This window comes from Fundulus heteroclitus, chromosome 7 (assembly GCF_011125445.2).
Source record: "Fundulus heteroclitus isolate FHET01 chromosome 7, MU-UCD_Fhet_4.1, whole genome shotgun sequence".
Taxonomy (NCBI): Eukaryota; Metazoa; Chordata; class Actinopteri; order Cyprinodontiformes; family Fundulidae; genus Fundulus; species Fundulus heteroclitus.
In genome coordinates, this window is record NC_046367.1 from 8604557 (window position 1) to 8632355 (window position 27799).

The window sequence follows — 27799 nt, forward strand, 5'->3', positions numbered from 1 at the left end:
ACCATTTAAGTTTATGTATTAAACTATTTTTTGTGTGTGTCTAGAAACCATAAAACCAGAGTCTTTTTACTGAAGGTTATTGCCTGGTGAGAAGCTCATCCCAGTCCTAAACGCTTAAAGAATTTCACCAGCCCGGACACCTCCAGCAGTGTGGAGCCTTTCTGATGAGGAAGGAAAGGTCAAGCTCCATCTTGAGGCTGTTTGTGAAAACGGTCTGTGAACGGCGGAGCAGTAAGCAGGGCGACTGATGTAATGCAGCGTATTGCGATGATTTGGCAGCAGTCGAGCAGCTGTCTCACAGAGGGTATGACTTTCAGAGTTTTATTAGCTTTCCATCGATTGTTAGTTGCTTTTACATTTTCGGGGTGGCTGTTTTTTATATTGACTTATGCAAGAGTGATTAATGTAGATCTTACAGTTTGGATCCCTGCAACCCTGTTGCAATTGTTGCCATCTTTCCCAAACGTGCAGCCACCAGATTGTTTGGCGATGGGATGGTTTACGAGCGAGGATGAACGAAGCGTCCTCTGGGCGGATCTGTTACTTGCGCAACTAATTTGCCGCGTTTAAAAATTCAGCCTTCAGGTGAGTGATCGCTCCGTCTGGCCACGTCCACAACACAAAAGGTCAGGTCAAGTGAAGATTCTTGAAATGACTTCCCCATCCTCCAATTTAACTGCTGGGGAAAGTGACTGAGGAAAGCGCACGAATTGGAAGACCACACGGGCCTGTTGTTTTCGAATAAACTGAATCCCCTTAGTGTTTTATAACCCCAACCTTGTAAAACTGGCTTCAGCTTTTGGTCAGTCAACCCCCCCCCCCCCCCCCCCCCTCATCCCACCACCCCTTCCCCTAGATAGGGGCGAGCAGGGCCGCCCAGGCCTGGAATTCCCATTTGCCGCTGTGGAGCGTGTCGGTGCGTCAGCTGCTGTGTTTTGTGAGGTGGACGGCCGGGGGAAGAGAGAGAAAAGGGCGTTTGATATATGATTGCTGTGTCACGATCCACATGTGACGGCCGTCCTAATGGGCAGAGCATCCAGCCCGCTCCCTCCCTCTGCCAATTTCCCCCTGTCGGAGATGAAACGAGGGAGCGTGTGAGTGTGGGACAGAGGAAAGGCAGAGGGAGGAGGTGAGAGGGAGACAGAGGGAGGAGAGAGTAATGCTCAGACAATCCCTGTGTGTGAGGGAGAGGTAGAAACAAGAGGAGCTGGCCGGGAAACAATAGTAGAACAAATCCTGTGTTGCATGCAGGAGCTCAGATTCTCAGCTGACTGCGATTGAAGGTAAGACCATCAGCCGGGGGGGGGGGGGGCTCCACATACCTGATCATCCCACCTACAGCTGCAGAGGGGGTTCCATCTCAGACTGAGACCATCTATAGACTTCTTCATGGCTGGAAATGCAACAGTTTGAAGGACAACTCTGCTTACTTTCTTTTCCCCCTCCCAAAGATCAGGTGCACATTTGTCTTTATTTTGTGGCATTTTCTGCTCTGCGAGCATCTGTAATCAGATTGATGTATTGCTGCAGGGAACCTGTTTGCGTTGGCACTGATGGATTTGCTAATCAGGTACTGACAGGGAAGCTGGAAGGGCAGTGAGCTCATGCGGAGTGTGTGTGCGCGCGGGCGCGTGTGTGTGTGTGTGCATCTGGACGTTCACGGCTATGTGTTTTACAGATTTGTTATGTCCTTGACTGTGTGATCGACTTGGCCTGTTGCGTTGGACCTGGAGGCTGCTGACTTATAGTAGTGGAAGATGATGACAGACATAACCGACTCTGTGGTAGGTAGGAGGAGGAGAGAGGCTACCACTTCCAGTTGACCACAAAGGAAAGGGAGAAGGTGTTTAGATGAAAAATTAAGTGACCATAAAAGATTGGTGGGTAGTGAGAGACGACTCAAGCAAGGGGAAGAAAAGGTTGGCAGAGTCGGGGAAGGACGCAATAAATAGGAGAAACAGAATGAAACTGAGATGTGTGAGAGAGGTTAGGAAGAGAGACGGCCAGAAGGACCCAAGAGGCGAGCCAAAGAGACGGAGTGATGCAAACATCCCCGCAGACATCCCTCTCCAACTTCCGATGACACCAGATGAGAAACAGTTTGTGCAGTCAGAAAAAAAAAAAGAGGTTTTAGAATCCTGCCATCGACTTCAGAGCACATGAAAATTGTTTGTAGATGAGAAACGCAACGACGGCGAGTGGGAGGTGTGTTTGAGACGCAGCAGCCAGGTGCAGATAGACAGCGACGTTCTGGCAGAAGACTGCACGCTTTTAGGTTTCATGTCTGAGCTATCCAGTTTCATATTCTCACAGATGCATGTAAACGCATGCACGCACTCTCTCTCACACACACACACACACACACACACACACACACACACACACACACGCACTGAGGCACGCTGTGAATCTATTTATTTAGACGGCAGTGAAGGTTCAATATGCTGTTCACAATGGCTCACCGCTGCGGGGCTGAACCTCTGATGAATGGTTGTTCTGCACGAACCGCTGGACGTCCAGAGGAACCTCAGTGCCACCCTGGTGAATCTATTCTGGCTGGAGAACTCCGGTCCGGAGCGGCGGAGCATAAACAGCCGGTTTCCCTTCTCGTTCACTTCTCCTCAGGCTTAAAACCAAGAGAGGATTTATCGGGTTCAAGCATTGCTTTCCATCCTGCAGTCTCAAACTTTTCTTTTTCTGTCTGGAGAAAAGTTAGACTTGGAGGAAGAAATGGGCCAGTATAGGATTCTCCTAGTAGTTACAATGACCTTGAATAGAAATCAGACCGTTTCATTTTGTTAGCACAATGATCAACTAAAATGTATAACATGCTCTAGTTGCTTTTATCTAACACAAAAATGGATTATACCAACAGCTGGATTAGGATATCAACTATTAGGATCATTTTGTTATAATGTTTTGTATAACAATTGTTTATTGTTATTTTGGTATTAATACATAAACTCGTATTTTTATTCTACTTAAGTCACAAGTAATGAGCCACTGTTGGCCAAAATGGAAGGATGTTTGATATAAAGTGGAAGAACACATAATAAATCATATAAAAGTTGCATCTTTCAAGTAAATGGGTTTATTTCACTAACTAAAAGGAGGAGACTAACAAACTAACATTAGCTGGCTTGTTAGCTGGGTTATCTGCTCTGGTAGCCAGCGCGTAGCGGGTTGCTGGAAAAACATGCTGCCCCTAACTTGTGAAACAGCATTTTTTTTCTTTTAAGAAGAGAGATCTGTGGCACTTTAGTTTCCATACCATGACTTTAGAAGCAACCAATGTTCTCTTTAATGTAAAGAAGATAAATTATAAAATTATTCTGAGCAATCAAACCCATACAGCAACATTGGGGGGGGGGGGGGGGGGGGGGGGGGGGGTTTCTGGCAGAGGCTCTGCTTCATACCGCCGTGGAAAACTGTGGTCAGTATTGCATTCTCTCTGGCGTCGGTGTATAAGTAGAACGTTTGAAAGAGATCTGCGTCAAAACAGGTTTTCTGGAGTAATTTACATAAAAATGTGTAAAGTTGGGACCCAACAAAGAATATTCATCACACAAACTAGTATAATTACCACTCTGTTGGCTATTGGCAAGAAACTCAGGGAAGAAAATAATCAGGTGATATTACTGAATTCATTAGTAACAACAAAGAAAACTGAATCATCGCAAAGTTACTTATAAAACAGCTGTCCTGCATTTGGTAGGGAAATAAATGGTCAAGCATCTGTAATATAAATATTCAAAAAGTCCAGATATCTGTTTGTTCTGTAAAAAGTGAGATATTTAGACTATAGAAAGAGATACTAGTGCTCGTAAATTATACGTCTTTTGAGGGGATGAAAGTAGCATTTAAACCCAGTCTTCCAAACACTTCACCCGCATTGCCTGCTGGCGGTGGGCAGAGGGTCCGGTGGCACCGATGAATGGCAGCCTGGCCTCTGTCAGTCTGCCTCAGGGCAGCTGTGGCTGCTACCATAGATAATGAATTGATTTCTGGGTGTTGTTACCTTATGCTATTACCAGCGATCCTTGAAAGTCTGGGCCCCCAGCAGCAAATAAGAAGCATTTTCTTAAGGAGGCGGCTCAGCCGGTAACATTATTCCAAATCCAGTGACTGAAACAAAAATGGCAGCTGCAGAGTCACATACAGTCAGAATAACGGAGAACCTAACCTTGATACCTGTGTTTAGCTCGTGCCTAAAGCCGAACTTGTCTTGTAAGGAAGGACGGTAGTGTAGGAGTGATGGAGACTGGGCAGAAACAGGTGAGGGAGGGGTTACCAATATGTTGTGTTGCTTCGCACAGCTTGAAACGCTCCCGTCATTCTGGCCATCTCTCTGAAACCTCAGTATACAGGGAGGACAGGAAAATGTCAAAGTTTTTTAAAACCTTGCTAACCACCTCCAGCCAACACTGAGGTGTGTGAGTTAAACCACCGGGGTCAGCGATTATCAGAAGGCATCTGCACTACAACCGCTTTCCCCCCCGGGCTGCAGGGCCAACGGAGACCAACAAATCAGTCAACTTTCATGTAGATGTGTCCTCTGTGTCAGCAAAGTTTCTGAGAAGCCGTAAGTGCAAAGCTAACACAAGCTGAGCTGCGGCTCACCCTGCCGCCTGTCATTGGCCGCAGAGCACTCTCAAATCCACACTGTTTGTCTTATCTTTACAGAAGGGGATATATTTAGTGAGGAGCTTAGCTTTTAGGAGGTTGGCGCGTGGAGAGGGTGAGAGTGTGGATGAGAGAGGAAGTTTAGATGTGTGTGTGTGTGTGTGTGTGTGTGTGTGTGTGTGTGTCGGCGTCAGACAGTGGAAGAGCCTGGCACGCCGCATGCCAAACTGTGTTTGTGCATACTCTGTGTGTGTTTGTGTACGGCTGGAGGACAGGTCTCTACCCCCCCCCCCCCCCCCCATCCCCGTGCACAACCCATCCCCCGCCTCCCCCTTTACTGCAGTCAGGAATCTGCCCTTTAGTTTATTAAAAGCTGGTGAAACAATGGAGGGGGTGAGGCTGGGGATGAGGGCAGGTGGGGAGGTGAGCAGAGAATCGTGACGTAAACTCTGGGCACTTGACAGCGCTGGAGCAAATGAGAGGCGAGCTTTGTGATGTAGATGAAAGGGACACATTGAAGGGCTCCGAAATGTAGCACTCTGCCTAATCTACCTGCAACTTCGCTCTGATTTCATCTCCTCCTTCCAGTGCCCTTTCACACACCTGTTTTCTCCGTCTGATTACGGGGGCTCCATAACTGAGACCCCCCCCCCCCACCCCCCACCACCGCCACTGCAGACAGGCCTATCCCTTGACACCAGCCACAGCTGCCGGCTGGCCAGTAAGACGAAGCAGAGGATCTGTCGGAAGGACTAGCTCCTCTGCCTGGGTCGCCAGCATCACAGTTAAGTTTCGCGCTGCAGCGTTATTCGCCAAATAGCACCCGGCCCTTCTGTACTGCGTGCACCGGGTGCAACTTTGTGTATTGGAGAATGAATTCCCATATGTTAGGTGGGCAGAGGATATTTATACTAGCACCCCACTGGGAAGAACAACACATTTTGCAAGATGTTAGAAGCTCTCCTCTACACACAACACATGGCTTACACAGTCAGGAGGCACAATGGGGTTCTTCCTTGTCATAAATGTGAGATGATTAAAAGAAAGTCACTTAAAGGTGGGTTTTATGACTGATAAACTGCACAAGTCTTTGGGTTATTGCATTACCGGGACATTATCAGAGCAGTATTGAATATTCACAGTGGTCATGATAAAAGGATGAGATCATTAAGCGCTCTTACATGCTGCACACGAGTAGCTTCGGTATCTCCTGTAACCGCTTTCCCCCGGATGGCGGTGGTGGCGGGGAAGAGCGGTATGACGCAGATCACCAGAGAAGGTGGGAAACACCCGGGAGTCTGCAATCAACCTAACCTGCATATTTCTGTGATTGTGGGAGGAAACTGGAGAAACCCCACTCGTGCACAGGGAGAATGCAAACTGCAGACAGAAAGGCCCGAGCTGCTGTTTAATTCAGGGACGGTCTTACCACTGCCCTAGTATTAGTATGCATTGTGTTAATGCTTTGAACATTGCCAAACGTTTACAAAAATGTATATTTGGGCATCTAAATGTAGATATAAATAACTCGAAAATTATGGAACGTAACCGTCAGCTGGACATGGCGCCTATGAAAATGATGGAGTGGACCTGCAGATAAAAAAGAAATAGAGACAGATCATTAGAAACCTGCATGTGATTTACTTGAATGATCCGTTTTAATAATCTAGTGAAAAAAAACATTTAGTCTAATGAGATTCGAAAAGTCCCGATAATCAGCAACCTTAGTCTGCCACAGCTTTCGGACTCCAGGGTAATGCTATCCCTTCATGTTTGTCTAACTTGGCTGTGACTGAACTCCAGTTTGGCCTTTGTTCTAGCTCTCAGTAAAGTCCGGGTAAACTTGCTACTATGGGGAGGGGATTTAATGGAAAGATGTAGGCCAGTGCAACATGTTCAGCATCCTGTTCAACGTCAACGTCAACAGTGATTTCACTTGTGCTGAAAAGAAACGTTGCTTCCAGTACGCCCAAAGCTCAGTACCTCTGATAGGTTAAAGGTATTGGGTCACACACCAATTGATTTCTATTTTGTCATTAAACTGTCTCTTACATACTTGTTTATTTGCGCAGGGTCTACTTGTGAATCATGGGATAAAATTACGATTTACTAGAAATTAAACGGATTACTCTACAGGTAGGCCATATATATATATATATATATATATATATATATATATATATATATATATATATATATATATATATATATATATATATAAAGAAACTAATAACAGCTAAATTGTCACATTTTTACCAGCTCTGGAGTAAAATCAGCAAACAATATTGCAAATAAGGAATGTAGTCAGATAGATTTTTTTGTAGTTACCAGATGTGTAAATAATTTTAGATCCAAAACGCTCCTTTGCCGTATTAAAAGAAAGGCATCCAGTTTGCAAATTTGGGATTGATTAAAAGAAAAAAAAAAGTATTGCCTATAAGAACAGGACTTGGGTCAGTCTTTTGAGTGATTTTTTTTGTTGTATTTAACCAAGTTCATGAAATTGATTAAAAGCAGGCGTGGTTCAAACACAGTTAGTTTTTAAGTACAAATCACTGGATACATGTGGTCCTATTTACTATGACATTAAAGTGCATAGTATCTGACATGGTCAGTTGTCAGTAACAATATTGTCTTAGATAAAATCAAATGTCTCCATCTGTATGGAAACAGAGCAGTTTTATTTCACTATTGAATTGGAGTCTGGGGCCACACGAAATCAGTTAAGGGAACCCAAATGGCCCCTGGACCGTGGACACCCCTGCTCTAGAGTCTAGTCCTTTGCAACCTTTCTAATTCAAATAGCCATTTTGCCCTCAGCCCAGCTATATTTAGAGCTACATTATGTTACATGGTCTTTTGAGAAAAAAAACGATAAACTTATAACTTGTAAAACCTTTGCAAATTGAGCATGGAATTATTTTATTCAGTAAGATGTTGGTATTTGTGGAACATGATGTTGTGTCCAACCTAATGACAAGACAAACTGATCCAAAAACTATAACTGGTACTTTCAGTATCATTCTGATATCAATCCACTCACTTAATGAAAAAAATTGCTAAAGCCTGCATTTGTTCTTATATCTGTTTGTTGGTCCTTTATCGTTTTAACCAAAGTTATTAAGAGCCAATTTGAGAGGTCCAAAGATCCACTAGCGACTCTGGAGCCACATACTGTGGACCCCTGGTCTAGACCATTTGGTAATCCTTCAAAATGGCAAATCATTTACTTTTTACAAGACAATTAAGACATTTTTTTAACTAAATATTTCCTCAAATGAGTAGATCTATTTTTTATTAAGTGATATCTATGAAAACATCCATCTATGAACTGATTTCCATCTCTGTGTTATTTGAAAAGTAAATATGTTAACTGCTTGATATTACCTTTCAGATCTTATAATAAAACTGTTAAGACATATTCTGATTTCTTCCAGAAGTAAGATCAGCAATATAAGTCAACAATTATTACAATACCATAAGAACAAGCTGTTAAACCCACACAAATGCAGGGACAGATATATTCATCTACCAGCGAACCGTGGGTGAGAGTGGGAGTCATCTTTCCCACCACAGCTCCGAAGTACAACATCTCAATGTCTTCAGAAATTAAGCTGGGAATCAACATCTCATAACTCTCCAAATCCAAAAGCTTTCACAGCAGGGGGACATTATGTAAGGATGGGCCCCGTTGTTCTCTCCAGTTCTCAAACCGGGCTGGTTCTTTTATGTGTGCTGAGCCTTTCATAAATGATCTGCCCCTCAGCAAGGCCCCTGAAGTCGAACCTACATAACAGAGATGGAATTTGCTTAACTAGATTTGATCCATGAAAGATGATATTACTTTTAATGAGCAGTTAATGCAGACCTAGATATTGGTCTAAAGTTTCATAAAATGGATGTTGTTTAATAATTTGGTCTGCCTCTGGGCCCACAGGCTGGCCTCTCTAATTAGGTTTTGAGTAGCATGAACTCCACATTGGTCGATTAGGTAGGAGATCACTTTGGATTTTGGGGCTGTTGTGTCAGATTATTGAAGTTATTGTTTTTTAAGGGAAAGATTTGCGGTGAAGCTCATCCATGGGAGAGATATTATGGACTGTCATTTTACATAAACTAACAAGTCACAAGTAAGGTGGATGTTAACACCAGGAACAAAAGCTTAGTGTTTCATGATGTTTGTCAAGTCTAAACTGAACTTTCCATACTTCCCAATGTTCTACATATGTTTAATATAAACTATTAATGCTAATCTGTCTGCAGTATGGTTCATTCCCATTGAACCTTCACACATTTTGTCACAATACAACTTACAACATGTATTTATTTGATCATGATTCGGTAATATAATTGTAAAGTGGAGGGAAAGGGATATGCGGTGTTCAGTTATACCAAATAAATTCTGAAACTGACTTTTTAGAATCCACTCTTCCTGGAATCACAGCTGCAAGTACCTTTTTGGGGTGTCCCCACCAGCTTTGCACATCTAGAGAATGAAATGTCAGCTTATTCTTCTCAGTCTTATTTAGTCAGATTGGATGGAGAGGATCTGCAAACAACAATTTACCAAGCTTGTCCAGATTTTCAATGGAATCTAGGTCTAGACTTTGATTGGGCCATTCTCAGATGTTTATTTGCTTTGATCTAAACTTTTCCATTGTAGCTCTGAGTGTTTGTCTAGGTACAAGGACAAGGAGAAGGCTCCCCTAAAAAACTATAACTGGAAAGGTACGTAAGGTGCTCCTGCGATAAAATCTGCGAGAACTTGATGGGCCTTTTATTACATTGGGCCAAGATCAGGTGCGGGAAGGGACAGCATACAGACAGTGTCTGGTGAGACGATGGAAAACTCCAGTCAGGAAATACCTTATAATACAGGAGATTTCTTAGCACCTGTGTTACACACAAACCAAGGGAGGATTGCCATGGATGTCACTCTGCCAGCTGAGCCCACGAAGGAGAGGGTTAACTGGAGTGGGTTAAGTGGGTTAAGTTGCTGTATGCAATCTCACGGAGATTGCATACAACCGATTTGGGAACACAGAGAGAGAGAAATTCTTAAGTTAAGGGCAGAGATCAAAAACCTCAACAGAAGGTTAAAAATAAGTAATGCTGAGGAAACGGAAGGAATAAAGGAGCTTGCAAGCAGTCTTGGGTCACTGCTCATCAAACTTAGAAATGTAGAAAGGGTAAAGCCGGGCATACACTGTACGAGTTTTGCCCCTTTTTGGGCCGATTCCCCCAACCTCGCGCACTGCGCACGCGCAAACAAGTTATTTCTTCTTCGTCTTCTCAAACGAAAACATAGAAGTGGACAGAAATGTAGTCAAACTACGGAGGAGCAACTTGTAGAATTGTCATGGCAGCGCGTTTCGTTTTAGTGAGCCTCATATATAACAGTGAGCATCGACACTTCCGCCTTTTTCTTCTTCTACTGTTGACATTTGGCTTCTGTGTAGATGAGTCCGAGTAGCGCCAACTCTCTACGGGGCTGAAGCCGACGTGTGGTTTTTGAACGTAAAGTGTGAGCAGTCAGGTCGCACAGTGTAAGAACATATATCGTGAGAAGTGAACTTTTAAACCCTGCGGTTTAGTCGTACAGTTTGAGCTGTATACGTGTACCACGATTGAAAATATCGTACAGTGTATGCCCGGTTTAAGGAAACTGAGCAAAGAGAAGGAGAGGAGAAAGGCTCATTTCATAAAGGACGCCTATAATTTATCATATCTATTTTGGAAGAAGAGATGGAAAGACGATGATCACATATTTAATTGATATGTGGTCTCAACGTAAACCTCGACACCTTGATCCTGCCTAATGTCTATGGTTCCATTTACCATGATATAATCAAGATAGCACTGAAGCATTATCATATCCCAGATCAAATCAAATATGTCTATGGTTAATGTATAATGTCTATGGTTCCATTTACCATGATATAATCAGAATAGCACTGAAGCATTATCATATCCCAGATCAAATCAAATGAATCATCAGCAGCTACCCAGAAGGGATCAGGATTCGATTTAAAGCCCAGAATTACATCACACAAAAGTCTTCAAGAGCGCCTCAAGAAGGGCTTATCATTAACACTGGGGAAAAGAAAATAAGAAGCCCAAAGAAGGGTTTTGGAGTCCGGCAACCAGCAATTAAGGGCTTTGACAATGATAACGTCAACCCATGTACAAGCAAGATGGGTCCTAATGAAGCCAGAAAACGTTGCAACTTGGGCAAGAATGAAATTCAAACCCAAGAAATCAAGGAGTTTGATTGTTTGGAAAATCAAAGGTCCCCAAGAGATAAAATCTACTCATCCAAGGTGAGACAATTCCATCGCTAAAGGGTAATCCCATCAGGTTCCTTAGAAAGTTGTTTGGTGGGTCATTGGTAGACCACAATAATGTCTGCAGCACTGAGAGGCAAAAAGAGATCTGGTTGAAGAAAATAGAAAAATCTTGTCTTCCAGAGAAATTCAAAGCATCGCCTTACCAACATGGACTTCTTTACAGATTGTTGTGGACAATAACTGTGTATGAACTCCCACTAACTGTAGCTGAACGTGTGGAGCACAAGATCAAGTCCTATCACAGGAGGTGGGTGGTTGATTTCTCCAGCTTTCACATCTGTTGACCCGTACATCAGATCAGGGGCTACCCCTCTCATCCCTGGTGGAAGAGTTTTGAGTAACAAAATGCAGGGTTGTTATGACTTTTAGGGATTCAAGAGACGCCAAGATCAGGGAAGCAGGAATAAAAACAAGATCAGGACGAAAGTGGAAGGCCTCAGACGTAATACCCAAGGCAGAAGGAAACCTCAAACTTAAGGATATCATTGGTGTTCCATGTACAGGAAGGCAGGGGCTGGGAATGACCACCCCCCAAAGGTGGGGGAAAGCCAGCCCAATGGAAAATAGAACCATGGTACAGGCAGAACAAAGGAACAGTCAGAGGAAGAGCAGAGAAATGCAAAAGTTGTAGAGCTAGGACCCCAGAGGACATGGACAAGGTAGGAACTTCCCAAGAGGAGGCTTACATTCACTGCCGTATAGAGGCTTGAGACTTTCCAGACTTCCTTATATCTGATGGCTGTCTATGATACCCTTCCAACGCCTGTGAATCTGCATAGATGGGGCATGAGCGATGATCCAACATGTGAGCTCTGTGGGTAAAATAGAACCATGGCAAACATCTCTAAAGGTGGCACCATGATAAAGTACTGGCAGTACTCGTGGACATCTTGGAGCAGGAAAAAAGAAAGAAACATCCTAACACCATCAAGCCTCCACAAATATCATTCATTAAGGAATGAGTAAAGTTACCAGCAAACCCCCCCCCCCCCCCCCCCAATCATTGGAGCTAGGGTTGATCTAAAGAGAAGGCTTCAATTCCCAGATATTGTTTAGAGACCACTTTAAGACCAGATGCAGTATTGTTCCCTACTGAGGCAAGGAAGATCATTCTGATCGAGTTAATGGTGCCATGGGTTGAGGGGTGTGAGGAGGCATTTATGAAGAAATCAGATTGTTGCAAAGAGCTGGTCTGCAGGAATATGGATTGGCAGACGTGGTTGCACCCATTGGACATCAGATGTAGTTTTTTCCCAGCTAAATTGGCTTGGAAGGTGTTGACAGCGGAGGGATTGATAGGAAGTGAGAGAAAACGAGCAGTGCAAAGATTGGGGAATGCAGCAGAGATCCTCATGTTGGCAATGGAACAGGAGAAAGGAGTTAAACTGGATGCCAGGAGGGAGTGAGTAGTGACTGACCACCACTGCTGAGCCGACATCAGGAAAGCGTTATGGTTAAGGGTTGAAACACTCTGTGATTGTTGGTAGTCATCTAATGACACACCTACGGGCTGATGGCAGATGACCAAAGGATAGGCGTCTTTTGGTGTAATTACTTTTGGTGTAATAATTACTTTGGGTCATTGTCCTGCTGGAAGGTGAACCTCTCCTCCAGTCTCATGTCTCAAGTGGCCTCAAACGGCTTTCTTCCAGCATTGTCCGGTATTTAGCTCCATCTGTTGTCCTCACAGCATGATTTGAGGATGAAAAAGTGCAGTGCATGCACTGTTAGTTTTCCAGCACACATTATTTTGTACATCGGCCAAAAATTCTATTTTGATCACCATCTTGGACAGTTTTGCCGTTTTCCCTACATTTGTTGTGGCAAAGTGCAAACCAGAGCTTAACTTCAACCTTCCCCACAACTCTATCCCTGACCTTCCTACTGGGCTTCATGGTACTGTTTGTTCTCTAAACTTCTCTGAAGCCAAAAACAGAACAGCTGGAATGTAAATTACACAAAGTTGACTCAATTTTGTAATGAAGTGACTTTAACATGCGGCTGATTTTACTGAATTTAGTAATTTTAGTGACATCAAATTAAAGGCGTAGAAAACAAATGCATGCCACATTTTTTACTTTATTTGTAAAAAATGATGTTGGATACGTGTACCCTTTTCCCTCTAGTTCTCCATGATGCACTTCTCTGTGTTGGCATCACACATAAAACCCCAGTAATACCTTCTCTTGTTTTAATATCACAAAATGTTCAGGGGCTGTGAATACTTCTGCAAGGTACTGCACTAATATTATCAGCATCCTCTGTTAATATGCTCGGTTTCAAGTCCAGTAACTATTACTAACCGTAATCTAAGTCTAGTGTCTTTAATATGTGATGAAGTAATGAAAGCAGAGCAGTTAATAAATCTTGTGGCACTGTTCAGTATCTGGTTATACATTTTTGATGAACAAATTAGAATGCTGGCTTGTTCAAAGGTGCTAACAGGGCAGGTCATTTTATTTCATGTGATCATTATTTTGGAAAGACTAATTTTTTCTCTGAGGCTTACTAGCCCCCTGAGCATGTTTCGGTAATTGGAATTTAAGGTTTGTACAAACCACAAATGGGTTTCCACTGTTTGAACCTTAGAGTGTAAGCTCAGTTAATCATGCCTGCCATTTTCAGAGAAAGCTTAAACATAACATCAGTGGCATAGCCAATCAGTTATGGTGGGGGCAATAAGTCATCCCGGCACAGGTTATTTAAACTTTAATGTTTCTGATGGCTTCATTCAGACATATCCATCATTGAGGGAAAGAGCCGTGGAACAAATGCAAAATTTTCCACTTCCACAAGACTGAAGTGGTATTTTATCCCTACCCTAAAGAGTCTGGAATTTTAAAACAGAACGCTCCACATTATTGTTGGAGTTTATGTTATTATACAAACCTCCTTTGCAAAAGAGTAGGATTTTGCTCTCCATTATATCAGACTTCAGAACAAAAGAAAAACAAAAAAATCCCCACCTTGATCTAACAGACATTTGTCCAGGGATGAGTATTTCTGACAAATGGTTACAGATTTTCTTTTATTTTGTTACTGTTCAACAAGACAGACATGCGCATAGAGCTAAACCAGAAAATAACATAGTACTCTGGGGTGACCAACTCAGTTTCTCCTTTGATAATTCTTTAAAATGCAAGCAAATGTACTTGTGATTCCTTTGATAAGTATACTCAATAGGCATCTCTGGTTAAGTCATACTTTGGAGGTATATTGCAAGTACAGCTAAACAAACATTAAGCAATTGGACTTTTTTTGGTTACATTCTGCTCTGCATTTGATATTTTCTGGCCTGCACTTAATATTTAAGAATGATGCATCTGCTTGATGGTCTCTTTGAGGCGAAGTGTTATGTCTGCACTTCATTTTAATCAAAAGATGAACTGCCTGCAGTTCAAATATGATTATATACTTAACAAAATGTCTATAAAACCAAAAATCGGCTAAGTGCTATAGGGTGGAGTTGTTGTGTTCTTTCACTCAATTAAAGGAAGAGGTTTTTTTGTATGGTTGTTAAAAATATAATAGCTGTAAATATCTTACTTGCACTGCTAAAACAGATTAGTTGTGGTGCTAATGGGTATTCCCCAACTTTCTATGTGGACAACCATCTGGTGCAACAATTTAGAAAGTTTATGAAAAGAAGTCTGCATAAACTGCCCTAGCACATTTAAAAAATGATGCTTGGTTTAACGTGACAGGAATCCCCTTTTTGTCCTAATTCTGCTCTGACTAATTCTTAGCTGGGAAAAATTGTGTTTTTCATCAAAGTGAAGATGTTTGTTTGCAACAGGTTAAGACATTTGTTGAAAATAAAGTTATAAACTTCTTTCCCATTAAAACCTTGGACCCCTGAGGTCTTCAGTACTTTCCATTATGGGCTTGGGCTCCCCATGTTAGCAGTCTCTGGTGTAAAACAAGCAGGATTTGAGTGAAACTAGGTGAAAATGTAACATCTGTGTGTCTCAGCCTACTTTACAGCTAACATGATAAAGAATGTTTGTTTTTGCTCTCGCAATGGTTTAAGAATTTCATCTAACACTGCCTCTGTCAGATTTAGAGACATTTTTTTGTCTCCCTTCCTGAGGTTCATGGTCTTAACGGTCACATCTTTGTCAGCCGTATGTGTGAAGTATAAGATAAAGCTATAGATTGATCTTGAAAGCTGGTGAAAATAATTAATGCGAAAAAAATCCTAAGAAACCTCAGATACAAACCCACAAATGAATGGAAAAACATGGGGTAGGAAAGTTAGATTGGGTGTTTTGGAACCAATTGTTTATTGAAGAACTATATTTTGTGGACTTTGTTGGACAAGAAGGTATTAAAAAAACACAGTGAAATCTCTAAAAGGGTGCATTGCACTCCAGAATAATATCATTTCAAGAACAATAAGCTGTTGGATTTATTTTGCAAACATAACCAGAAAGTTAGAACAACGCCAATAAACATGTTGTTCTCACTTGGGTCTGTTAAAATTGAACAGGGACCTCAAAGGCGAAATGAGTAAAGTTTGCATATATTTGCTGAACCTCTGCCACAAATCAGTGTTATTGGTACAGTGTTTTAGCAGGATGGGGTCAAATGCACTCAAGGCTGTGTTTCTCCTCTGTTCACTGGCCAAAAGCTTAAAGTGTGTCAAGAAATTAGCCCACCGCTAAATCCTCAATGCCACTAACAACAACCACAACTGATACAACACAGGATGGTTCCATGCTGAAGATCTATGTTGTTGATACCAAATTCTGACCCTACCACTTGAAGGCAGCAGCTGAAATCAAGACTTGTTTGATCAGGCAACATTCTCCTAATCTTTTATTTTTCCATTTTTTAGAGCCTCTACAAATTGTAGCTTCACTTTCTGTTCTTACCTGACAAGAGTGGTAGTAAGTGGGGTCGTCTGCTGCTGTAGCCCAACTGCTTCAATGTCTGACGTGCTGGGCATTCAAATATGGTTGTTTGTGGAAATCCCTGTTGATCAGCAGCTTCTCAGATACTCATGTGACATCAACAACCAAGACACACAATGTTTTAATGTCTTCAGCGAATAGTCTTTACCACGTCTAGATGCCTAGATGCTGATTCGCTATGTTAAGAAGCACTTGGAACAGGTATGCCATGTAAAGGGGCCAGTGAGTGTATCGCAAGTTTTATGATTGTTCAATTCTAAGGTGGTCCTAATGCCATAGATGCAATTCATGAATCTCAACCCAAATAATTTCTGTTTAGTTTAAAGTATAAGAATAACAATTCATTTATTGTCCCGCGATGGGGAAATTCGGGGGTGTCAGTGGCAAACACACAAACAGTTAACACACTGTCCGTGACTGACAATGAGAAAAAAAGAGAAGAAGAAAATAGAGCAAACCTGTCTAATCTAAAGTTAGCTCTAAAGAAACACCAAGAGTAGAAGATAAGTGTAAATACCAGAGTAAATATTGAACAAAGGAAAACTAGGCAGTGGGAAAAAAGTCTAGCCTATTTGCACACAATAATAGAATATGCAATATTTACACAACACCTGATAATGCAATATACATAATGGTGCAGAAGCATTCCCAGCTAAGGCATGTGCCAGTTACTTTAGCATCTGGGAAATAGTGTAAAGAATTAATGGTTGAATCAGAACCTGTGCAACGATTAGTATGATGCAAACAGAGATTATAAAGTCTGACTGCATCTGGGAGGAACGACCTGTGGTAGTGCTCCTAGAGCATCTAGAATATGGCAGTCTGTCACTAAAAGAGCTCTCCAGCTCTGCAAATGCTCCATGCATGGGGTGGGAGACATTCTCCATCAGTGATGTGATTTTCCTTACAGTCCTTCTGTCTCCCACCACCTGCACTAAAGGTCCAGAGGGCATCCTAACCGTTCGAGTTATCCAGTAAGAAGCTACAAAGGTGATGCCCACTTTAGCATTTTAGCAGCTAGGATTTGGCAGGATGTGATATTCGAACAATATTTTTTAAATTCATCATAACTCGTTGTCACCCCAGTGACAAATCAATAGTCTAACAATCAACAGTTCATGTCAACTCCATGAACATCTTGCTAACTTTCAGCAGACGTTCCAGTGCAGCCATCTATCCTTCTGCAGCCCCAAACAGCATGCCTCAAATTCAAGCTAACTTTCTCACAATGTACATCCATGGGGATATCCAAATCAGTTTATTAATATAGTTCAAATTCACCCCCCCCCCCAACACACACACACACACACACACACACACACACACACACACACACACACACACACACACACACACACACATCAAATGGAAACGTCTGGAAACGTCTTTGTTGGTGGTTGTTTACTACATGGAGCCTGCCCTTGAAGCCCTCTTTACTCCCACGTCATCACGCGGAGTAGTTTACTTTAATGGAGGTAAAATTTCACGGGTAATTCAGAATGAATGACTTGTTGTATTTTGCGGCGCTACGCTGCCAGCGTAGCTGGGTTTTGTGATGAAAACAGCGAGGACCAAAGGTGACACTGAGTTTGGGTCCAGCACTCTCTCCAAACATAATCAGTGAAGTTTAGAGCACCATACTGGAACAGAGTTGTACGAGTACTTAGAGCTGGACACAAATGAGGATGTGATGGAAAAGGGATGTAGGAGAAGAATGCACTTTAGAGTGCAACACAATGAGGATTTGTACTTTTGAGATTACCAGACATACAAGTGTGGTTAGAGAGGAAGACAAAGGTAATTCTAGGTGATAGATATAAACAGGATGTGGACTAAAACAGTTTGGGCTTTGCTGGTGATTGTGCGCTATATGTCTGTGGAGCGGTGAGGTGGGAATAGTCTAAAGGATCCAGCTGCTTTCTGCAAACTGTCAGGGCTCCATAAATCTGAGCAGGACAGGTGAGGGGGAACTCAGGGAGAGGAGCGCAACGTTGTCCTGTTGCTTCTACAGCCCTCTCAACCTCATTCACTTTGGCTCCGACCTACACAGACACGCACAGATTGGAGTTTTCACCCTCACAGAGTTGTAATGAACTCACTTGCTCAGATCCATTATCCATTTATTATCCTAAAAGCCCCCATTATCTGAAACAGCTGCCATTCATACCTAAGCATTGATATCAGCGGCTTTCAGAGCTCAAGCCCGAGCAGCCAAAAAAGAGACAGTAATTATGATGTGAAGACACCTTGTACTGAGAGATGTGTCTGCCTCAGTGCAGTTGGAGTCTCGGCCGGTGGCGTAACACGCAGACGCAGATCGATACAGAATCATCTCTCCGCCGTACATAAAGAGGTGGGATCGTCTGGCCAGCTCAGCTAAGTGTTAATCAGAGAGGACACAGCTGGACCGGGACCAAAACGACATTTCGGGTAAAAGAAAGTTTATTTGGCTTGTTAGGGTATTTACAAGCCGGACCACTGCTGTCATTATCTTTGTTTGTCTTTCCTTCACGGTAAGGCCAGGACCTGTTGTCTGTTTAACGAAAACACATGTTCCAAAGGGGAACTGTGATTTATGAGGAAATGCCGAGGATGTTTTCCCGGTGTGACCACAACCGCAGCTACATCGTCCGTGTTTGATCTCAATTGATTTAACATGTTTTCACTTAATAAAATCCATTTACTGGCTTCGCAGGATAATACAGTCGCACATGCTTTCTGCCCATCGAAGCAAAACGGGAGTATCATGTAGCTGAAGCTCGCAACAGTTTACTGGGCCCCTAAAACATCCGAGATCCCTGAAATTCCCAAACTCATTACATGTGTAGATTTGATTGGAAACTTTGCAAGCTGGAGTCGCTTTCTCCACTGGGTAGAAACCCTGACAACACCCGTGGGTAGTTCACGAGTGTTCACCGTCTCCAGCTTTGACTGGCAGTTACGGAAACATGACACAAGAAGGTTTAAAAACCACACCATTTCTGTCCCACATGGAGGCTGCAAGGCAGACAGAAGCTTATAAAAATAGTCAAACTGCTCATTTTTAGAAGCATTAGTTCAGTTTGTTGGGTCGTCTGCTGTGGTTTAGTGAAAAGTATTATTCTCAGTGTAAATATCACCAGAAACTGTAATCTGCCATAAACTGTGGAATAGCTGACAGCCGTCCCTTCCTGTTCGGCTCACATGGTTTAAATATAATTAGAGTGACCACAATGTATATGGTTACAGGAAAAGATTTACTTTCTTTGTTTCAGCTGGTCTACATGTGATTTAAAAACAAACGCATGCATTTTTATCCGATCTTGTGAACAAAGGGTCAGAACTAGTGCTGGGGTGGTGGGAGATTCTGAATACCTTTAGTAAAATCAACATGGTTTGATTTTACACACATGTGTGTGTGTGTGTGTATTCAATTTCATTGCTTTTATTGAAGAGAAAACAAGAATTCTGATAATTCACATGACAATCATGTTGGCTACTAAAACAACAATTTTAAATGAACAAAAATGAGATGACAATGAATTGACCCATGATTGAGGTCAAAGACTGTTCGAAGCACACAGCACTAACAGATGTACATGCCTGCTCATGTAGAAAACAGTTGATGACGCCAAGATACTGTGGTTGATCAAAGTATTTAATTATTTCATTTCTGCACTTTCCTGGAACGTCTTAAGTACGGTGGCCTAAACGGTTCAACAAAATACACAAGGCACAACACAACAACAAAAGCTGCAGCAAAATGACAAAAGCTGAAGCAGAAGTAATTATAAAGTTGAAAATAAAAATACATTTAAATATCTGTGCCGTTTCTCAATACCGAAGTACGTTCCTGTCTGCTTAGGAAGTTCTTACTTGGCACGATCTGCTGAAAGTACAGTAGTTCTGCCTACGGAGCTTACTTGATGATGTCACCGCTTGGCTAAGACCTGTCTCGAAGTTTTTAGTAAATCTTCTTTTTTTATTTAGCAATGGGATTATTTTCACATTTATAATGGATCATAAAACAAGAAAACATTTCCTGATGCATCTCAATAACCCAGGTAGAAAAATACCCCCTAAAAAAAAAGAAATAAGATAGGTCCTCTGGACGGGTTCTTCTTTGTCGAAATGTTCTCCTCCAAGAGACTTCTGCAGTCTGTAGATTTTCAAGCTCACAATAACAGGATTGTAAAAAGGGGGACAATTGGATGCGGAGGCCATCCCCCCTGTTTAACCATGGGCATGCAAGCATGACTCAGCCCCCTGGAAACAATAAGCAGAGCACTAACAATTGGTGGTGGGCTGATGGTCCTCTTTTGCATTTGAACAACCACTTTTGATTATCACGTTTAAACTTGTTGATCCACTATACAAGGCACTGCTTACAAGGCTGAGTTTACCTACCACTCTACAGACTGAAGAAATCTCTTGAAGAAGAGACGAAACGTTTTAATAAAGAAGAACCCGTCCAGAGGACCTATCCTATTTCTTTTTTTGTAAAACAAGCAGAACAATTTTTTTTGTCAAATTAAGAAAAAGTTTTTTTTATTTAACAAATATCAAATATACATAATTAGTTAGGAAGACGTGTTAGATACATTGAAATCTTTTAACAAATAACGAGCCAAAGTTTACATTTTTCATCATAGAAAAGCTTGACTCAGACAAGATTTTTGTTAAATATTCTGCTTATTATTTTTATTAGCAGTCCTTACTTTATTTGATTTATATCTTTACCTATTTTAGTTGCTCTCTGTAAAGCACTTTGAAAGGTACTATATAAATAAAGTTTACTTACTTACGTGCTAAGTAAATATTGGTGATTTACTTCCTTATATTGTTTTTCAGACGTCTGTTACCAGTGAAGCACACTAAAAAATTAAAACCTTTGCTCCCTTCATAAGACTATTTGCTTATACAATATTTTTGGCCCCAACTGACCAATAGTAGATCATGACCAGTTTCCTTCAGGTCCTTCTGGATCCACAAGCATTTTACCAACCTACATCTTGCTGGAATTTTGTATTTTGTAACTGCATTACTCATTTACAATAACTCCTAAACACTGATTAACAAACTTTATTATCGTTTATTATTATTATTATTATTATTATTATTATTATTATTATTATTATTATTATTATTATTATTATTATTATTATTATTATATGTGATCTGATCAGAATTATTAAATTCACATCAGTTATCTACAGCATAAACAGAGAAAAGGTGTTTTATTTAAATGTTGTTTATTAGAATAACAAAAACACACAATCAGTTAGTTGGCAAGTCCAAAGAATTGATACCTGGACTGTCTAATCCTCGTATTTTGGCTTTTCCCTTTCAGGGGTCGCTGCAGCGAGTCATCTGTCTCCATCTAACCCTATCTTCTGCATCTTCTTTGGTCACACCTACTACGTTTACGTCCTCTTTAACTCCATCCATAAAACTCCTCTTTTATTCTCCACTCAACTAGGTTTACATGAAAAGCCAATAAAATGTGTATATTTTACGTACAATGAAAAGGGAAAGTGCTATCTTTGATCATTAAGAGGTACATGTCCAGGCTGGACCAAGCTAAGTAAAGTCTGTTTTCTGTGAAACGGACATCAAAATCAAAGCAGTGGTGATCTTTCTATGCTGCTGGAGAAAGCTGACACAGGAGCCAAGCCAGGCATCTGCAGGCAGAGCAGCGATCCCCACGCTGCAACCCCCACAGGCTGAGACCACGGAAGCCCGTGTAAAGTTCACCGAGGCCCGGTTACCAAACCATGGCTTTCACCCTGAGCTAGCCGCATGTTTGCGAGGAACCAGCTTCTTTGCAGCTGGATGCCCAAAAGTCATCCGAATGGACACAGAGGCAGAGATTTGGCAGAGATGAGCAGGGGAAGTTAGGATGTGATAAAGCCATTTAAAATGGTTTACTTCTAAATTGTTTTGGGTCGTATTTTACAGTTATAACAAACTTTATTTCCATAAGGGTTTTCAGCACTGATGGGACATTAAATTTTGTGGGTTTTTTTGGTCCACTAATTACACCAAAATATATCTTAAAATCTTTCCTAATAACTTACTACCAGCCCTAGTGTACATGAAGCTAAAGGCGGAAAATTCAACTGAAGAAACTCTTGCTTACTTCCATCCAATCGGAGGCCGGTCCGTCTCCGACGCAGCCAATCCGCTTAGTGCCACACCTCCTCGAAGCCCAATCATCATCCAGCGTTCACCTTTAAAAGCGACTCCAAATCATCTCTCGGCCTGCTTTTCAGCAAGTGCAAGAACCGTCACCATGTCGGATTTTGATTCAGACGACCATTTCAACCCACCTCCATCCCCTTCTCCACCATTGTAGCAAGCTCCATCTGACTTTCCTCGACGCTCCTTCAACCTCGCCTTTCCAGAGTGTAGTTCCTTCTGGACTCTCATGGAGTTCCCTGTTACTCTTAAAATGGTCCGGCAGAAGACCGCCATGTTGAGCCTGGTTCTGCCAGAGGTTTCTTCCCAAAGGGGAGTTTTTTCTCTCCACAGTCGCTTAATGCTTGCTCATCATGGACAGTTTATGCAAACTTTGTTTATCCAAGTTGACATTTAACTCAAGCAAGTACCTTGCAAACCAGCCTCTATGGATTAACCAACTTCATCTATCTAAACTCCACCACCAGTTTCAGGCCTGGGGGGAAACATCCCTATTCTCATACATCTGCTTATCTACATTAATGTTTAAATCAGCGTTTATGCTTCCTGCCGAGGTCTGAGCGCCGAAGTTTAAATCATTGTATCAATAAATTCTTATAATTGCCTTTCCTCTCTTTGTGAGTTTTTCAGATTGAAATAACTATGGTTTGTTTAAACATAGGCTTGTTTTCATGTCGCTCCGCCATTGTCCGATTGCATTACTCCAGCAGTAATAAGGAACATTAATGTCGATTTAATGGTGTTTTGTGTAACTTAAGATTAACTCAACAACAAAATGGCCTCAACGCCTGGATGTGCTCTCTAGATTCTTAAGCTAGCAATTTGTGCCTTAAATATTTTCTAGAGAAATAATTACATAAATAAAATCCAAGTGTCCTAAAGGTTTTTGACTTTTATTTAGCATAACATTTTTTATTTCCTCAAATAATGTTTGATCGAACCTGGAGTTTCATTTTGAATGGGTTGTACACATAATGAATGTTGTTCTAAATTAGTTAAGCTAATTTAACCTCATTCCACATTCTTTAAGATAAACTTTGGTTCTCTAACTTGGAGCTGCAGTGAACACAAGATTCACTAAATCATGCGAATAGCGGCACAATGTCACCACTTCTGCGTATTGACATTACTGCCAGCAGTTCTCATGACTGTCGACAGCAACTGCACAGTAGCCAACAAGCCAGAAATACAGCAGTACAATGACGGCATCTAGTAACGCTTTCACTTACCGGCCACTCCAGTCTCCTCACTCACTCTTCTCCAGGCTTGCTCTTTCTGAACTTGTCTCGGTAGTAATAAATGGTCGAGTCATACAACTCAGGCCGACTGCAAACTGCCACTATCAGCTTGTCTTCCTTGTTGAATGAAAAATGCTTAGTCTGCTGCAGTCCTTCACCCCTCATTACAGCCGCATCCAGTGCCTGATTGGCTGTCGCAGCGCCAAAAGACACAAAAGTTTCGATATTTCAACTACAGAAACTGTCATTTCGCATTCATCCCAGGTGTCTCTGGCTTCGCCGTAATCCCCAAAATTGTGCATTTTGCATCGCTAGAATCGTGTCTGTTGCCTCGCTTAGCGACGCATTACGTCATGTTGCTCCTGTGTTGCACCTGTACGTAGGTATTGTGTAAATCTGTTGCTCGCCTGCCATGTTCGCGTTCAGTTTGAACACACGTGTATGGTGATGGTTTTCAACGATTTTAATTTGTCTTTTGTTCTTTATGTGTGTAGATAGTTCCTTAGTTTCTTTAATCTTAATTTTGCTTAGTAGTTTTAGTTAAGCTTCACTAGCCTGGTAGAGAGGATTTGTTGATATAGTGAAATATAGTGTTAATTAAGATAAACTTTATGTCCCAGCGTTCCCTGGACGTTAATTTTATTTCTATTAATAAATTCCTGAACTTGAAGAGAAGTTGTCACTCATTTATTCTGTGTGTGCAGAGTTTGCTGTTAAAAGAACGTGCTCAAATCCCCCTTTCAGCTATCATTCTGATGTCAGCTGTTTGGGCTGATATTCACTGGACAATACCTGAAAGACTGAGAGTTATTTATTAAACATTATATACCTTAAAAACACATGTAATGGCACAACAGTTGTGCTTTGGCTTTTGTTGTTGTGTTGAGACTTTTGTATTTCGTAGAACTGTCTGGGCCACCATATATTGGACTGTGACATGATGTGTTGCTTTTGAAATATTTGCATCTACTCCACATTGTCGTACAGTTTCTATTTGCATTATTTCTTCATTCTGTGAGTCAAGCAGTAATCCGACATGCATTTGGCTGGTGAAATTTAAGAAAAGATTTGTTTTTGTTTTCCACATAATGAAGGGGGAGTAAATACTTTTGCACATGTGGCAAGGTTGATTTTGTATATATTTATTCCCATTGTAAAGGTAATCTTGATTCAAAAACTGAATTTTGTATTTAATCAGAATATCTTTGTCTCATATCAAAATTAGCCTGATGATCTGAAACGTTTAGGAAAGACAAGAAAGCAAGAACAAATGAAATCTGTTAAAGGTGCCATGACATCACTGTATAAACCATTTTGTGCAGTTGATATTGCTGCATATGTAAGTTCTCCAGAGAATTTGATAAAAAATACATCCATCCTATGGTTTTGTCAGGCCAAAAGTCCCTCCTCAGTAAAAGGGTTGGTTGCAGTAATGATTAGCAGCTCTACCTAATTGATTCCACTCTGATTGACTTGGGGAGGGGTGGGGGAAGGCTTGATGGTGCGCTCTGATTGGAGAATATGAATTACGTAGGAAGACAACCCGTTTTCTGATCTGACCGTTATTTTTAACACATTAACAAAGCTGACTGCCCCAGAGCAGGTATTTTGGTATTTCAATTAGATATTAATACGGCCTCATCAGTGCACAATAGATCAAATTATACCACCAAACCTTAAAAAAAAATACATTTGTTGTCACAGTCTCTTTATAGTGGCACACAGCATTATAAGTTTATGCTGCTAACAGGCCTGGGCCTGGTCTAAACTTAAACTCCATTAAACCAAAATCAATTAATTTGTTGGTGGTATGGGGGAATGGGGATTAAAACATCTCAACATAACAAAAATAATCTGCTGGTTTTATATTTTCATTATGGTTTTATGTATTTTGTGTTCTTTATTATCTGTGTAATCATGGACTTAAATCTGTTACTAAAGCTTGCTTTCTTGATTGATTGTTGTATTAAGACACCCAATATATAAAGTTATCTTTACACATGGAAATTAGTGAAATAGCTGGATTATCAAGCCCAGACCTCCATGGCAGCATTTCTGTCACATACATGTTTCAAAGCTTGAGATTTCTTCTTCAGTCATTCATGCTCTCAACACTTCAATTGCAGAGTATTACCAGTACATTCAGTGCACAAAGAGAACACAGAGCTAGGGAGATCATTGGCTTTGTGGCATATTTAGAAGAAAGTGCAAAACTTATCTGTAGCAATACCTGTTTTGTGTTGCCATTAATAAGCTATTTCTGGCCAGTACCAAAGTCCAGTTTTCATTCAGGTCCAATTCAGTCAGTAGTCCTAAAACGACTATAAGTGAAACATTTTGGGTTCTTTGACAGAAGTAGTAGTTCTGGATGCAGCTGAAATGAAATGACCTGGAAATAGCTAGCTTTGAGTCTCCTTCATCCAGCCACAGCATCCATACTGTGAATGTCCCTGTCAACACGACCTGGTAATGCTTAGATAATGTGGGTTCACTGATTGAAAAAGATTGGATTTTTTAGTTTTTTTAATGGCAGGGTGAATGAAGCCAAAATTTGTGTGATTACAGTCACCAGCCAATTTCCAAGACAATCTCATTAATGTTTTGTGTATTTTAAATCAGAATAAAACACGTAAGTCAGCAAAGAACATTACAGTATACAGCAAAAGATTATTAGTAATCTGTTCCTATCATTTGTAAGGGGGTTCTGGAAAGTGCGTATAAACTACTTTACCCATGATACATAAATATTTTATGAAAGAGAGTTTTCAGAAAAAAGACATGTAATAGAGGAAGTTAAGGGTTGGTCAACTCAAAAAATCTAACTCAAAAACTTTATACGAGTGAAAGTCCATAATGCGTGATTAGCAGATTGTCAGTCAGTTAACTGTAAATGTGCTTAGTCTGCTGGTTGTATCAGTCTGCCTGAGGCTGTAGTTGTCACCAGTATAACTGAGCTGCTTCTCTCACTTTATCTTTTGTCTCTTTAATCATCAGTTCTTCCTCTATATATTTTGCCTTTGACAAGTATTTTATTTAATCACATATTTTACCATCTTATCATTGAATTGGAATAGTATCACCAAATCGGTGAGTAATCTAACTAATCTAATTTTCTTAGTGGCAGTAACACAGTTGCTGTTCATTATATAAAAACCTCAAGAACCCAAGAACGGTATAATGGTAGAACGTTTAGGGCTTCGCTGCCCATTAAACTGGCCTTTATTTAGAATTTTTGAGTAGGAGTTGTTTATTGTGGTTAAAATCTGCTTTTCCAGGAACCCCATTCTGACCTCTCTCTTTCTGTCTACTTCAGGTAAGCTACCACTTCAATGGTTCCCACTTCACAATATCTGCACTAATGCTTATAATAAATAACACTGTTTCATAGATACCATGCATGTTCTCATTTGATTATTTTTATATTTAGTCGAGCGTAGGTTCACTAAATCTTCAAAAAAGTCCAGATTGAATTTCGAAGACAGCTAAGCTCTCGCAAAGAAATTATCATATGTATAGAGGCTTTGGTTCACTAGAGTTGGCTTTACTTCTCCTTCTTTGAATTCCTTGAGAAAATGAGTGAAATGTCTCTAGAATGTGCCGAAGCTCATATCTTCATGTTGTTACCAGTTCGAGGTCATGTCCTGTTGTATCTATTCAACTTCTTCTCTAATTTACAGAAAACACAACAAAACAGCCTCCTCAGAAGGCATTCCATAATGTTAGATGAAATTATATAAAAACTTAATTGGACCCAAAGCCGGCAGAAGGCAAACAGAACCATGGGTTAAGATTTGATAAAATTAATAATCCAAAACAAAGAAGAAATACACCACAAGGTCAATGCTTAAGAATAAGTAAAATAGCTCCTAAATAGAACATCAGTAAACACATGAATCTACTAAAATGCTAAATAAAGTCAAAATAACTCAAAACCCAAATTGACAAAACAGAACCTGAGTCCTTGAAATTGTGGGACAGCTTTCTGGAAAAACAGCATCAGAGCTCTATAAATCAACTCTTGGTTAGTTGTTTCTTTGTTTCTAGTCATGGAAGGGAGCTGTCACATGTCTGCACTGCATCGTCAGTGAATCTAATGGTCAAAGGGCACATGCCGTATGCACAGAAGGTGCTAGGTAAGGGTTAATAGTGGTTAGAAGGGCCCCTACAGCAGAGCGCCTTCTCCCAAATTAACATCCATGTCTCCATTTGGGAACTCTTGACAGGTACATAAATCTTTTCTTCAATTGGTCTAATCTGTATGACTCCAATGTTGGAAGACGATCTATCACTGATTTCAGACACGCTCGGCCCATAAACACTTAAGAGTGTGTTGCCAAAGACAAGCAGACTAATGATGCTCACAGTGATACCGGCAGCAGAGATGGCGTAACAGCGTTGGTCGTACGGCTGGCAGGGCCCGAGGTGCTGATAGACGCTGGCAGTGTGCGAGAAGACCAGGCCGTCTGCTATGTAAACCCTGCAGCACATGTTCAACAGGCCA

At 41.1% G+C, this 27799-nt stretch overlaps 1 protein-coding gene across 3 annotated transcripts in view; it reads left to right on the forward strand.

Annotated features, from left to right (window-relative positions):
* The first annotated feature begins 944 nt into the window (after positions 1-944).
* Positions 945-27799, forward strand: part of LOC105937928 (norrin cystine knot growth factor NDP) — a 44149-nt gene continuing 17294 nt past the window's right edge. The window contains exon 1 of one of the 3 annotated variants that reach the window (XM_012879490.3): positions 945-1283. The gene's annotated coding sequence lies outside the window, so the exon portion shown is untranslated. Of the gene's footprint in view, positions 1284-1309; positions 1457-5311; positions 5408-27799 lie in introns of those variants that run through there. The other 2 variants (XM_036138857.1, XM_021325027.2) reach the window with 2 other exon arrangements.